The sequence below is a fragment of the Mya arenaria genome, chromosome 8, assembly GCF_026914265.1.
Source record: "Mya arenaria isolate MELC-2E11 chromosome 8, ASM2691426v1".
Taxonomy (NCBI): Eukaryota; Metazoa; Mollusca; class Bivalvia; order Myida; family Myidae; genus Mya; species Mya arenaria.
In genome coordinates, this window is record NC_069129.1 from 58,963,456 (window position 1) to 58,976,812 (window position 13,357).

Here is a 13,357-nt window from a genome sequence, read left to right on the forward strand (position 1 = left end):
ATAGTGTTCACTGACTTATATTTGGAAAATAAAATGTTATTATTTTTATTGTTCAAAGTATGTATTATCCATCATTTAAATGTTTAACTGGTGGTTACGAAATGACCAATCGATTTGTCAACGGTTTCGAAATGAGTTAATGACTAACACAATGGTTACGTAATAACCAAGAATGAGCGGTTACGAAATGTAAGGTACGAAATGACCATAATTCATTTACATCAGGATCCCCTGAATTTCAGAAAGTCGTGACCCGGACAATTTTCTGAAAATCGGATGACCCTGATAAATAAGGGAGAGAAGGATGTAGTAATGTGAAATAGACTATAGGTTGATTTATGTATTCAGTTGTATTGGGATTTTCTGAAAATCGGATGACCCTGATATAAATAACATGAGCACATTTGTTTGCACTAATTTTAATTTTGCCAATCGCTATTATAGCTTCGCCGCAGCATTTCCACGGTTACAAAGTGTTATTAAAACTATGAACCAGAAGATTACAGTTGTAAAAAGTTTTTGATGGATTTACAAAACGTTGAAAAGCAAAAATACGAGTAACTCTTCCTTGAAATCACAATATTGAAGGTATGTTCTTTAAATCTGAGCATATATTATTACACGACCTGTAAACGCCAGCTCCACCACTGTACGGTGGTGCAAAAAAAGGGCTGTCGACACTTCCGTGGTGGAGCTGTGCCCTATGTATACATGGACAAACGTGAGTATGATTTATATCTTATTTGATAATTTCATTTAACGGACATATTTCGAAAATCGGAGAATGTGGTACCGTGTAAGAAAACTACTGTAGGCTGGTTACTATTTCGTTTCAATATTGTGCATACTGTGGTGCCAGGAGCTTTTCTCCCGAATCAGGCTTGTGCATATTTTGAGATCTGATTGCATAGCAAGTACATTTCAGTGCTTACACACCCCGTAAGAACACACGCATGCAAACATAACTGTTATGTAAAGTACCTATGCCGGAACACAACAATACTAATAAGCACTTCTTAAAAAGGAAAAATGCACATATTTATAAAAGTGGTGGCGCTGTTGCCCTAGTGGTGGCACTGTCGAGTAGTAGTGGCGCTATCGAGTATGTTTTGCGCATGAAGTAATATAAAAAGTTAACGCTTTTGGAATAAATACTTAAGTTGCTATGTTTATCATTTATTGAACATAATGCTGGTTATGCATACTACTTGCGGAAACAAAACTCTTCGCGAATTATCTTAACCTTACTGAAAACAATTTCGAAAACAAACGGCTAGGTGCTGTTAATTTACCATATAACTATAAGTATCTACCATGTGTGTCCGGTACGGATAGAAAAATCTGACCCGAGTGCACGCGCGTAAGCCGGTCACGCAGCTTGACCGAAGGACGGATTTTCGGTCCGGACCGGAAAAACATGATTGATATTTTTTCTTGCAATTCTAAAATTATCAGTTTGTGTAAGAATTGACGTAGAAAACGCACTTTTGTACATTTTACCAAAAAGCACGTGAAACCTTGTTCACTGACGTCATAAAGCGCAGTAATTATAAATCACTATTGATGTCAAAAAGTAACTATTTAAATCGCGTTTTTACGATTATTCATTATCAATTTTAATTAATTGCATACTTATTTATTTGATTTCGCTTTATTGAAATTAAATAATGTACTTTTCATAAACCATACAATAAATTAAATAAGAAGAAGCGCGTTGTTGCGCGTAACTCATCTTACATGGGGGTTGTAAGATGCGTTTTTCCAGCACTGGAAAAATGACCGGAAACACACGTCCGTTATGCAAGAATACCTCCCTCATAACCGGACACACATGATAGATACTTATAGTTCTATGATAAAAATTAACAGCACCTAGCCGTTTGTTTTCGAAATAGTTTTAAGTAAGGTTAATGTAGCTCGCGAAGAGTTTTATTTCCGCAAGTAGTATGCATACCAGCATAATGTTCAATGAATGATAAACATAGCAACTTTTGTATTCATTCCAAAAGCGTTAACTTTGTATAATACTTCAAGCGCAAAACATACTTGATAGCGCCACCGATACTCGACAGCGCCACCACTAGGGCAACAGCGCCACCACTTTTATAAATATGTGCATTTTTCCTTTTTAAGAAGTGCTTATTAGTTTTGTTTTGTTCCGGCATAGGTACTTTACAAAACAATTATGTTTGCATGCGTGAGAATGTTCTTACGGGGTGTGTAAGCACCGAAATGTACTTGCTATGCAATCAGATCTCAAAATATGCACAAGCCTGATTCGGGAGAAAAGCTCCTGGCACCACAGTTTGCACAATATTGAAACGAAATAGTAACCAGCCTACAGTAGAAGTGTTCTTACACGGTACCACATTCTCCGATTTTCGAAATATGTCCGTTAAATGAAATTATCAAATAAAATATAAATCATACTCACGTTTGTTCATGTAAACATAGGGCACAGCTCCATCACGGAAGTGTCGACAGCTCTTTTTCTTTGCACCACCGTAAAGTGGTGGAGCTGGCGTTTACAGGTCGTGTAATTAAGTAGCCAGATATATTTGGCAAATGAATATTACCTAAATATCACAAATCAGGTTTACCTGTTTCATATAAAAAATAGTTATATGTCAATGAAAAATTGGCAGTCAGATGTAAGTAGTAACCTGCGTAGATGAAGAATGAGATAGCTAAAGAACTTCAGTGAACACGTTATATATTACCTTTTTGGATGTGTTTAATGTGTTGTAAACATCAAAAACATAAATATCAACATTAAAGTTATGGAAGCCAGAACTAAGAAGGGGAAAGTTATTCAAAAGAAATATACAACACACTACATATTTGAATTAGGCCAATACGACCAAATTTATGTTATACAATGGCTTATATATACATGTATGACGGAGCATATTTATAAATAGTTTTATCTATATCACAATGTTAACAATTGGGGAGCGAGACAAATCGGCCCCTTACCGAATCGGCCTACTACCAAATCGGCCCCTAAGACGTTTCGGCCCTGCCATTTCGTCCCCTTAATCTAAATGACTCGAGACGTTTCAGCCCCTTACTGAATTTCAACATTTCATTTTATACTTCCGTTTTCGGGTATTTTAAGAATTGTTATGATTGTCAGTGACTTTTCAAAGAAACATTGACCTCTCATGCATCGACGGGTACAACTTTTATGTACTATTATGAAGATTTTCTGCATGTAATTTTACAAATACTAATACAGGAGATAAACATGCTGATTAACATGGCCAAATCGAAAGAGAATACGAATGCACCATCGAATTTCTAAGAATTCAATCATTTTTGAAAGAAGCCCAAAACTAGAACAATTTGAGGACTCATAAGGCATGCAACCTTAAAAGCCGAACGTATCCGAATTAACCAGGAAGGTTTTTTGGTATACTTAAAATGTATAGTATAATAATGTTTATTCTGCATGTATTTTACAAAAACTAAAACAGGAAATAAAAGCGTGCTGATTTACACGCCCAAGCTACGGAATGCCGTTAGGGCCATCGCTTGTGAATGTGTTGATCTGATACGCGAAACTCGATAGTACGATGGTGAAAACGCGAATTCACGAAACTACAATGGTGAAAACGCTACAGTACGATGATGAAGACGCGATAGTACGATGATGAAAAAACGACAGTACGATGATGATAATGCGATAAAATATCGTGTTTTAACCATCGTACTGTCGCGTTTTCACCAGTGTAGTTTCGTGATTTCGCGTTTTCATCATCAAACTATGGCGTTTTCATCATCGTACTGTCGTGTTTTCATCAATGTACTTTCACGTTTTCACCATCGTACTATATCGCGTATTCATCATCGTACTGTCGTGTTTTTATCATCGTACTATCGCGTTTTCACCATCGTACTATCGCGTTTTTATCATCGTACTGTCGTGTTTTCATTATCGTACTATCGCGTTTTCACCATCGTACTATCGCGTTTTCATCATCGTACTGTCGTGTTTTCATCATCGTACTTTCGCGTTTTCACCATCGTACTGCCTTGTTTTCATCATCTTTCACGGGTGCTTTTATTAAGTCATTGAATCATGTCTTCAACTGAATTTTTATCAAGCATTTTGAAATGATCTGAAATACTGTTCATTAAAAGTTTAAACAACGATTGACACAATAGTAGTAGTTGTAGCAATAGTAGTGGTAGTAGTAATAGTAGTAGCAGTGGTAGCAGTAGTAGTAGTAGTTGTAGTAGTAGTAGTAGTAGTAGTAATAGTAGTTAGTAGTAGTAGTAGTAGTAGTAATAGTAGTAGTAGTAGTAGTAGTAGTAGTATCAATAGTATCAGTAGTAGTAGTAGTGTCTTTTTTACGAATGATAATTCTACTACAACTACTATTGCTTTTGCTACAGCCACTGCCACTACCACCACCACTAACACAACAACCACTTTTACCAATCACCACTACTACTACGATACTACTACTACTGCTACTGCTACTGCTGCTGCTGCTGCTGCTGCTGCTGCTACTGCTACTGCTACTGCTACTACAACTACTACTTCTTCTACTACAACAACAACAACTACCTACTTCTACTACTACTACTACTACTACTACTACTACTACTATTACTACTACTACTACTACTACTACTACTACTACCTCTACTACTACAACAACAACTACCTACTTCTACTACTACTACTACCACTACCACCACCACCACCACCACCACCACCACCACTACTACTACTACTACTACTATTACTTCTACTACTACTCCTGCTGCTGCTGCTGCTACTGGTACTGCTACCACTACCACTACTACTACTACCACCACCACCACCACCGCCATCGCCACCGCAACTGCCACTGCCACTACTACCACTTCCACTACTGCTACTACTACTGCTGTTACTACTGCTACACCTACTAGTACTAGATCTACTACTATCACTACCACTAACACCACCACCACCACCAATACTACTACCACTACAACTGCCACCACCACCACCACCACCACCACCACCACCTCCACTACCACTACCACTACCACTACCACTACTACTACTACTACTACTACTACTACTACTACTACTACTACTACTACTTCTTCTTCTGCTACTACTACAACTACTTCTACCACCACCACCACCACCACCACTACCACTACCACTTCTACAACAACTACAACTACCACTACTACTACTACCACCACCACCACCGCCACCGCAACTGCCACTGCCACTACTACCACTTCCACTACTGCTACTACTACTGCTGTTACTACTGCTACACCTACTAGTACTAGATCTACCACTATCACTACCACTAACACCACCACTACTACCACTACAACTGCCACCACCACCACCACCACCACCACCACTACCACTACCACTACTACTTCTACTACTACTACTACTACTACTACTACTACTACTACTACTACTACTACTACTACTACTACTACTACTACAACTAATACTCTTACTACTACGACCACCACTACCACCACAACCACTGCCACAACCACTGCTACTACTACTGCTACTACTACTACTTCTTCTGCTACTACTACAACTACTTCTACCACCACCACCACCACCACTACCACTTCTACAACAACTACAACTACTACTACTGCTGCTGCTGCTACTGCTACTGCTACTACTACTACTACTACTACAGTTTTCAACATGATTCATTTACTTTATAACAAGCACTCTTCTATGCGCATGCGCAACGGAAGGCGATAGTACAATTATGAAAACACGACAGCACGATGGTAAAAACGCAATAGTACGATGATGAAAACACGACAGTACGATGGTGAAAACGCGATAGAACGATGATAAAAACACGACAGCACGATGATGAAAACGCGATAGAACGATGGTAAAAACGCGATAGTACGATGATGAAAACACGATAGTACGATGATAAAAAAACGCGAAATCACGATAATACGATGGTAAAAACGCGTAAGTACGATGGTGAAAACACGATAGTTTATCGCATTATCATCATCGTACTGTCGTATTTTCGCGTTTTCGTTATCGTACTGTCGCGTTTTCACCATCGTACGCAGTTTCGTGATTTCGCGTTTTTATCATCGTACTATCGAGTATCGCGTTTCATATCAACACATTCATAGGCGATGGCCATAACGGCATTCCGTACCAAACCCAGTTCTGGCTTTCATAACTTTAATTTATATATTTATTGTTTTGATGTTTACTACACAGAACAGAACAGAACAGAACTTAAAGTTACTACACATTAAATTTATGGCGTAACTCCCATACCAATGTCAAACAGAAACAACTGACTACGCTGATCCAATTAAATGGCTCGACAATCACATGACCGTGATGACGTCGATTGATTCTAATTTAAGCATCACCTTCTCATAGTTTATTTTGTTGAAACCAATTCAAAAGCAGTTAGGTTGAAAATAAATTTTAATAAATAAAAACGATAAATATATTCCAAATTTGTTTTTTCTGTCAGATTTGTTATCATTCAAAATAGAAAAATAACAGCAAAATAAACCTTACATTTGGGAGATCAAATGAAGGTCACGTGGGTATTTTCTGAAAATCTTGTTATCACGTGATTAAATTTGAACAAAACTATGACCTATTTAAGGAATGTTTGTAATCGGATTTATTATAAAGGTAAACTACATTTTACTTCATTTATCTGATAATATAGTTATCTTGTCTGTACAATGCTTACTAGTGAAATAACAGCGTGACATAAACATGTCACAAATACTGGTTGGGTTTGGATACCGCGTTTTTTTCAGCGAACACGTCCCATTTGGGTCAAAAATAAAGTTATTTTCGCGGAAATAAGATTCTGATATAAATATGAAAATAGGGTTAGTTTTGGCAAAAATAACCTTTTTTGACAATAATTTATTTAGTTTTTACTAAAATAAAGTTATTTTCGCGAAAATAAGATTCTGATATAAATATGAAAATAGGGTTAGTTTTGGCGAAAAAAACATTTGTTTACAATGTATTTTGTTTTAACTAAAATCAAGTTATTTTTGCGAAAATCAGATTTTGATAAAACTTTGAAAGTAGGGTTAGTTCTGGTGAAAATAACATTTTTGACATTTATGTGGTTAGTTTTGGCGTGTGACTTCATTTCTTTCCAGATTTTTACCAAAATCTTATTTTCGCGAAAATACCTTATTTTAGCCATAAACTAACTACATGTTTGTCAAAAATGTTATTTTCGCGAAAATAACTTATTTTCATCAAAAATAACCTTATTTTCGTGTTTAAGTCAAAAACGCTATTTTCGCGAAAATAGCCTATTTTCGTATTTTAGTCATACCCCCCAAAAGGTCATATATAACGTGTTCGCTGAAGTTCTTTAGCTAATCCTAATCGAAAGAGAACACCAATGCATCATCGAATTTCTATGATTCAATCATTTATCTACACAGTGATACCATCCATTTGATTCAGTAATCTATCGCTTTTTCCGCAAGGGTTGTTTATAAACACATCGTTTTTTAAAAGTGTCCAAAAACTAGACCAATCTGATGACTCATAAGGCCGAAGGTATCCGAATAAACCAGGAAGTAATGTCTTGTTTACTTCAAATGCCAACCTCTGTAAATAGTAAATTATTTTGAGTAAACATTAAGGTAGGTTTATGCATATCATGGTTTTATTATACTTAAGATAAGTATTTAATATGGGTTGCCCATTCTTTGAATAAAATTTGGTCAACTGTTTTATAATTTAGATAAATTAGTCAATTGCAATTGTTTTTAATTTGGATATTGTGATCGGTTTAAAAGAAGTCAACAAACCCCGTTCTTTAGTAATCTGGTCACTTTCAGCTTTAAAAGAGGTTCCTGCATCAATTTCAAAGACTAACTGATGATTATTAATCAGTTTTGCTTAATTTAATAATATAAGGCATGTCATGATGAAAAGTGCACAGAAATTTGGCAGTTATTTTTATGTGAGCCATAAAAGGTGCACGCCTCTCTAAAGATCCAAATTCCAGGATTTGTGCTTGAACTGCTCAAAAATAAACCTATGACTTAATGGAGATTGGCGGTTATTTTTTTTATAAAAGCCATTCTAAATAATTAATTATTAAATATGTCAAACTGAAGTTTTTTAGTGTTCAGGCGCATGCTTTTGCCAATGGGATTGCCGGACAAATCCATATTTAATAACGTATGCAGGCTGGCTTATAAACAGGCACTTCACAATTTAAAATAAGTAAGCTTTTTTAAGTGACTCATGTTTTTGGACCAAAAAATTAGTTTTCACTGTAATGCATTGAAAACACTTATTTTATCATTACTCTATCTATGATATCGAAATTGCAAAAAATATAGTCATAACATAACAAAAAGTATTCTGGTTTTAGTGGAGTTGAAACCCTCGCCGGTATAGTCAAGAAAACAGTAGAAAACAGCCGGCTAGTCCACACGGCCCCCGGGACTTTAACCAAAGTGCTGGATATGTTGACCTGTTAAGGATACATTGATAAACTAACGTGATTATGTCAATCAACCAATCATGCAACAGCCTTTATTAATTTTCAACCGCTCTTAAAAATTGTGGTTATCAAAGACATTTGTTGAAGGGTTCCAGCTTTTAGTATTTTTGTTTTAACACTCCTTATGATTTGCCACAATTTATTTTGTGATTAAAAGAGTCCATTTTACAAACCATGAGCGAGTTTAATCTTCTAAACAGTTAATTGGATGCCGGGCTGTGCCCCGCTTACCAATTTTAATTGTTTATACATATAACAACGTTAACTTATCACTTAGTAACTAATCATTTGATTATGATTGGAAAGTTTCAAATTTCAACACATCAATGATTTAACATGTTACATTCAGAAGACATTTTTATGATCTGTATACTTTGATTCTAAAATCACTCCCTGTAAAAATTATTCAACTTTTCAAACATTACTACTCTTTTCGAAATTTATTGGAATTCCTGAAATGATATGACTTCAATTGCTGTCATTACTTTTCAACTCAATGTTGTGATTATTCATTTGAAATGATTTTAAAATTCACATACCATGAATGGCTGTTCTTACTTTATAACTAATTAAGTACATTGGTAGTCTGTCAATTCATGGATGGTCAGTCTTGTCATGTATTGTTCTTTAGGCCACACCAAATTAATGTTTAGTTCCTCGGATTTTTGCCAAAAAAAATTGGAGCGAGCGAGCGAAAAAAAAAAAAAAAAAAAAATTTTGTCAGTTTTCATAAAAACAGAAGCGAGTGAAGAGCGAAAAATATAGTTTTCCTTATATTCAATATATATATATAAATAAGGAAGATTGTTCAAAATAATTGCCCTTAAACCCATTTTAATGCCATCTTGAACTGAACCTGTATTAAATGGACATTGGGAAAATGTCGGAATACATACTATTTATTCATCCATGTTTAGTACAAACATTATATGGATAAATCTAATTTCTTATATAATTAAATCGTACTTTAATATGACGATCATTCATAATAATAAATAACCCTGCTTTTAGTAAAAAGTTTGAAACGACTTATATAAATCTACCTGAATCAGTTTAAAATCATATGCAACTGTATTTAGACATAACTTAGGATTGATTTTGGATGTGTAAAAAATGATCACTTACGCAGGCATCATCAAACATCAGACTCCATATACATAGACTAAATTTTGTTTTTATTATCACAGGAAAAGCAATGACATATATACATAGACTAAATTTTGTTTTTATCATCACAGGAAAAGCAATGACATGTGCTTATTAAAACAAAAAGAACAAGGGTATTTTTCAGAGTACTTTTTTTGGTTATTTAGATGTTTTTATCAATTGTATATGCCCCCGCCCCCAGTCCGGAATCGCGGGGACGTTGACTTCCGGTCTCTCAAAACCCGGGTAAAATACCCGACCTGCAGGGACACACTGCTGGTAAAATCCCTGCCAAATGGCCCCGCAACCCCCGAATACCTATGTGAGGCCCATTCCCGACTATTTTCAATATGAAGACAAAACCACATTCACTAGGGTTGTGGGGCCACCTGAAAGGTAAAAACACAGCCCATTGCCTCTGCTGTCCCCGGTATACCCCTGGAACAAGGGCGAGGGGTGGGCGGGGCAATGGTTACAATTGACAAGTGCATTACAATCCTGAATTATGCTGCAAATATAAACAAAATATAAGGTGATAAACTTAGGCTTACTTATGTTGAGGTATATCCAGACCAGTGTTTATATCGCTATTTGTGAAAAGATATTTGTTCAAAACTGTTGTTTTGTCAGAATTTGAACAAAAATGAGCTTGATAAATCAATTTGGACCAAACAATGACTCATGTTCCAGTTAAGTTGATCTTCAGCATCGTCCTAACGAGGTAAAATTTTGGTCCCTTGTATTATGACTTGAATAAAATAGTACTAAGTTGATCATTCCGATTTCCATTCAAAACGAGTCACTAATTACGCAATATAATCGCTACTAGTCTCAGATACACATGCTTTATTGCCTAATGATTGCTTTAAATAATGATCCTTTAGTGCATGAGACGATCAACAATGATATCAACATGCTCAAAACATAGTTATTGTCAAAAATAAGATTTAATTTCCAAACTTCGAGCCACATTGTTTATACCGGAAGCCGCCATTTTGATTCGGTCCCTAGACTTACCGAAATACGATTATTTACCGAAAGACGGATAAAATTACCGAAATACGCATGAAAGTTACCGAAAGACGCCTTCTAATGCATTTATTTTATTGTTTTTATATTAATATTATATAAATACATTACCAAACCAAATTTTAGAGAAAAATATTGAAATATAATGATGTAATAGGCAGTTGAAATTTCAGTGTTCGAGATCGAATTCCGCGTGCCGACTCGCCAACCGAAAGATAGATAAAAGCTTCTAAAATAATCAATTATTCCAATTAATGATGATCTCATAATATTCATATAACTAAAACACACTCATAAAAATGAAAAAGTTCATGAAAATGATGTATTGTATGGTTTATATCTCACAGAAAGGAAGAAAAGATTAAATAAAAAGAAGAACGGAAATAAGGCCACACCAAATTGATATTTCGTTCCGCGGATTTACCGCTCCTATTTTTTTGAAAATGTAAAAAAAAAAAGATTTTTATTTTTTTGTGCGCCCGCACCTCCATTTTGATCGCCATGCAGATTTTTTTACCGGGTAATACTTTATTAAAAGGCTAAAAATAATCAAGTATAATTTTTCTACGCTAGTTTTCGTGTTTTTGTAAAGGGAAGTTACCGATGCGTAGTGTTTTTATACTGTATATCGATCGGTTTAGCATCCATGTTTCAATAAATACAATCAAAATTCATAATCATTTTCATAATACAACAACTCATAAGTTATTTTTACCTGCGTTAAATCGTCTTTCGGTTGGCGAAGGGAGACAACTATTTCACGGACATATTGTCTTTATTCAATTGAACAATAAGTAAATATTTTCATGAACTTTTTCATTTTTATGAGTGTGTTTTAGTTATATGAATATTATGAGATCATCATTAATTGGAATAATTGATTATTTTAGAAGCTTTTATCTATCTTTCGGTTGGCGAGTCGGCACGCGGAATTCGATCTCGAACACTGAAATTTCAACTGCCTATTACATCATTATATTTCAATATTTTTCTCTAAAATTTGGTTTGGTAATGTATTTATATAATATTAATATAAAAACAATAAAATAAATGCATTAGAAGGCGTCTTTCGGTAACTTTCATGCGTATTTCGGTAATTTTATCCGTCTTTCGGTAAATAATCGTATTTCGGTAAGTCTAGGGACCGAATCAAAATGGCGGCTTCCGGTATAAACAATGTGGCTCGAAGTTTGGAAATTAAATCTTATTTTTGACAATAACTATGTTTTGAGCATGTTGATATCATTGTTGATCGTCTCATGCACTAAAGGATCATTATTTAAAGCAATCATTAGGCAATAAAGCATGTGTATCTGAGACTAGTAGCGATTATATTGCGTAATTAGTGACTCGTTTTGAATGGAAATCGGAATGATCAACTTAGTACTATTTTATTCAAGTCATAATACAAGGGACCAAAATTTTACCTCGTTAGGACGATGCTGAAGATCAACTTAACTGGAACATGAGTCATTGTTTGGTCCAAATTGATTTATCAAGCTCATTTTTGATCAAATTCTGACAAAACAACAGTTTTGAACAAATATCTTTTCACAAATAGCGATATAAACACTGGTCTGGATATACCTCAACATAAGTAAGCCTAAGTTTATCACCTTATATTTTGTTTATATTTGCAGCATAATTCAGGATTGTAATGCACTTGTCAATTGTAACCATTGCCCCGCCCACCCCTCGCCCTTGTTCCAGGGGTATACCGGGGACAGCAGAGGCAATGGGCTGTGTTTTTACCTTTCAGGTGGCCCCACAACCCTAGTGAATGTGGTTTTGTCTTCATATTGAAAATAGTCGGGAATGGGCCTCACATAGGTATTCGGGGGTTGCGGGGCCATTTGGCAGGGATTTTACCAGCAGTGTGTCCCTGCAGGTCGGGTATTTTACCCGGGTTTTGAGAGACCGGAAGTCAACGTCCCCGCGATTCCGGACTGGGGGCGGGGGCATATACAATTGATAAAAACATCTAAATAACCAAAAAAAGTACTCTGAAAAATACCCTTGTTCTTTTTGTTTTAATAAGCACATGTCATTGCTTTTCCTGTGATGATAAAAACAAAATTTAGTCTATGTATATATGTCATTGCTTTTCCTGTGATAATAAAAACAAAATTTAGTCTATGTATATGGAGTCTGATGTTTGATGATGCCTGCGTAAGTGATCATTTTTTACACATCCAAAATCAATCCTAAGTTATGTCTAAATACAGTTGCATATGATTTTAAACTGATTCAGGTAGATTTATATAAGTCGTTTCAAACTTTTTACTAAAAGCAGGGTTATTTATTATTATGAATGATCGTCATATTAAAGTACGATTTAATTATATAAGAAATTAGATTTATCCATATAATGTTTGTACTAAACATGGATGAATAAATAGTATGTATTCCGACATTTTCCCAATGTCCATTTAATACAGGTTCAGTTCAAGATGGCATTAAAATGGGTTTAAGGGCAATTATTTTGAACAATCTTCCTTATTTATATATATATATTGAATATAAGGAAAACTATATTTTTCGCTCTTCACTCGCTTCTGTTTTTATGAAAACTGACAAAATTTTTTTTTTTTTTTTTTCGCTCGCTCGCTCCAATTTTTTTTGGCAAAAATCCGAGGAACTAAACATTAATTTGG

General features: G+C 35.1%; 1 protein-coding gene across 3 annotated transcripts in view; it reads left to right on the forward strand.

The window, feature by feature from the left end:
• Nucleotides 1-399: 399 nt before the first annotated feature.
• The window catches only part of LOC128243073 (uncharacterized), a 51,302-nt gene continuing 38,344 nt past the window's right edge, over nucleotides 400-13,357 (forward strand). For all 3 annotated transcript variants that reach the window (XM_052960575.1, XM_052960577.1, XM_052960576.1), the window contains exon 1: nucleotides 400-588. The gene's annotated coding sequence lies outside the window, so the exon portion shown is untranslated. The remainder of the gene's footprint in view (nucleotides 589-13,357) is intronic.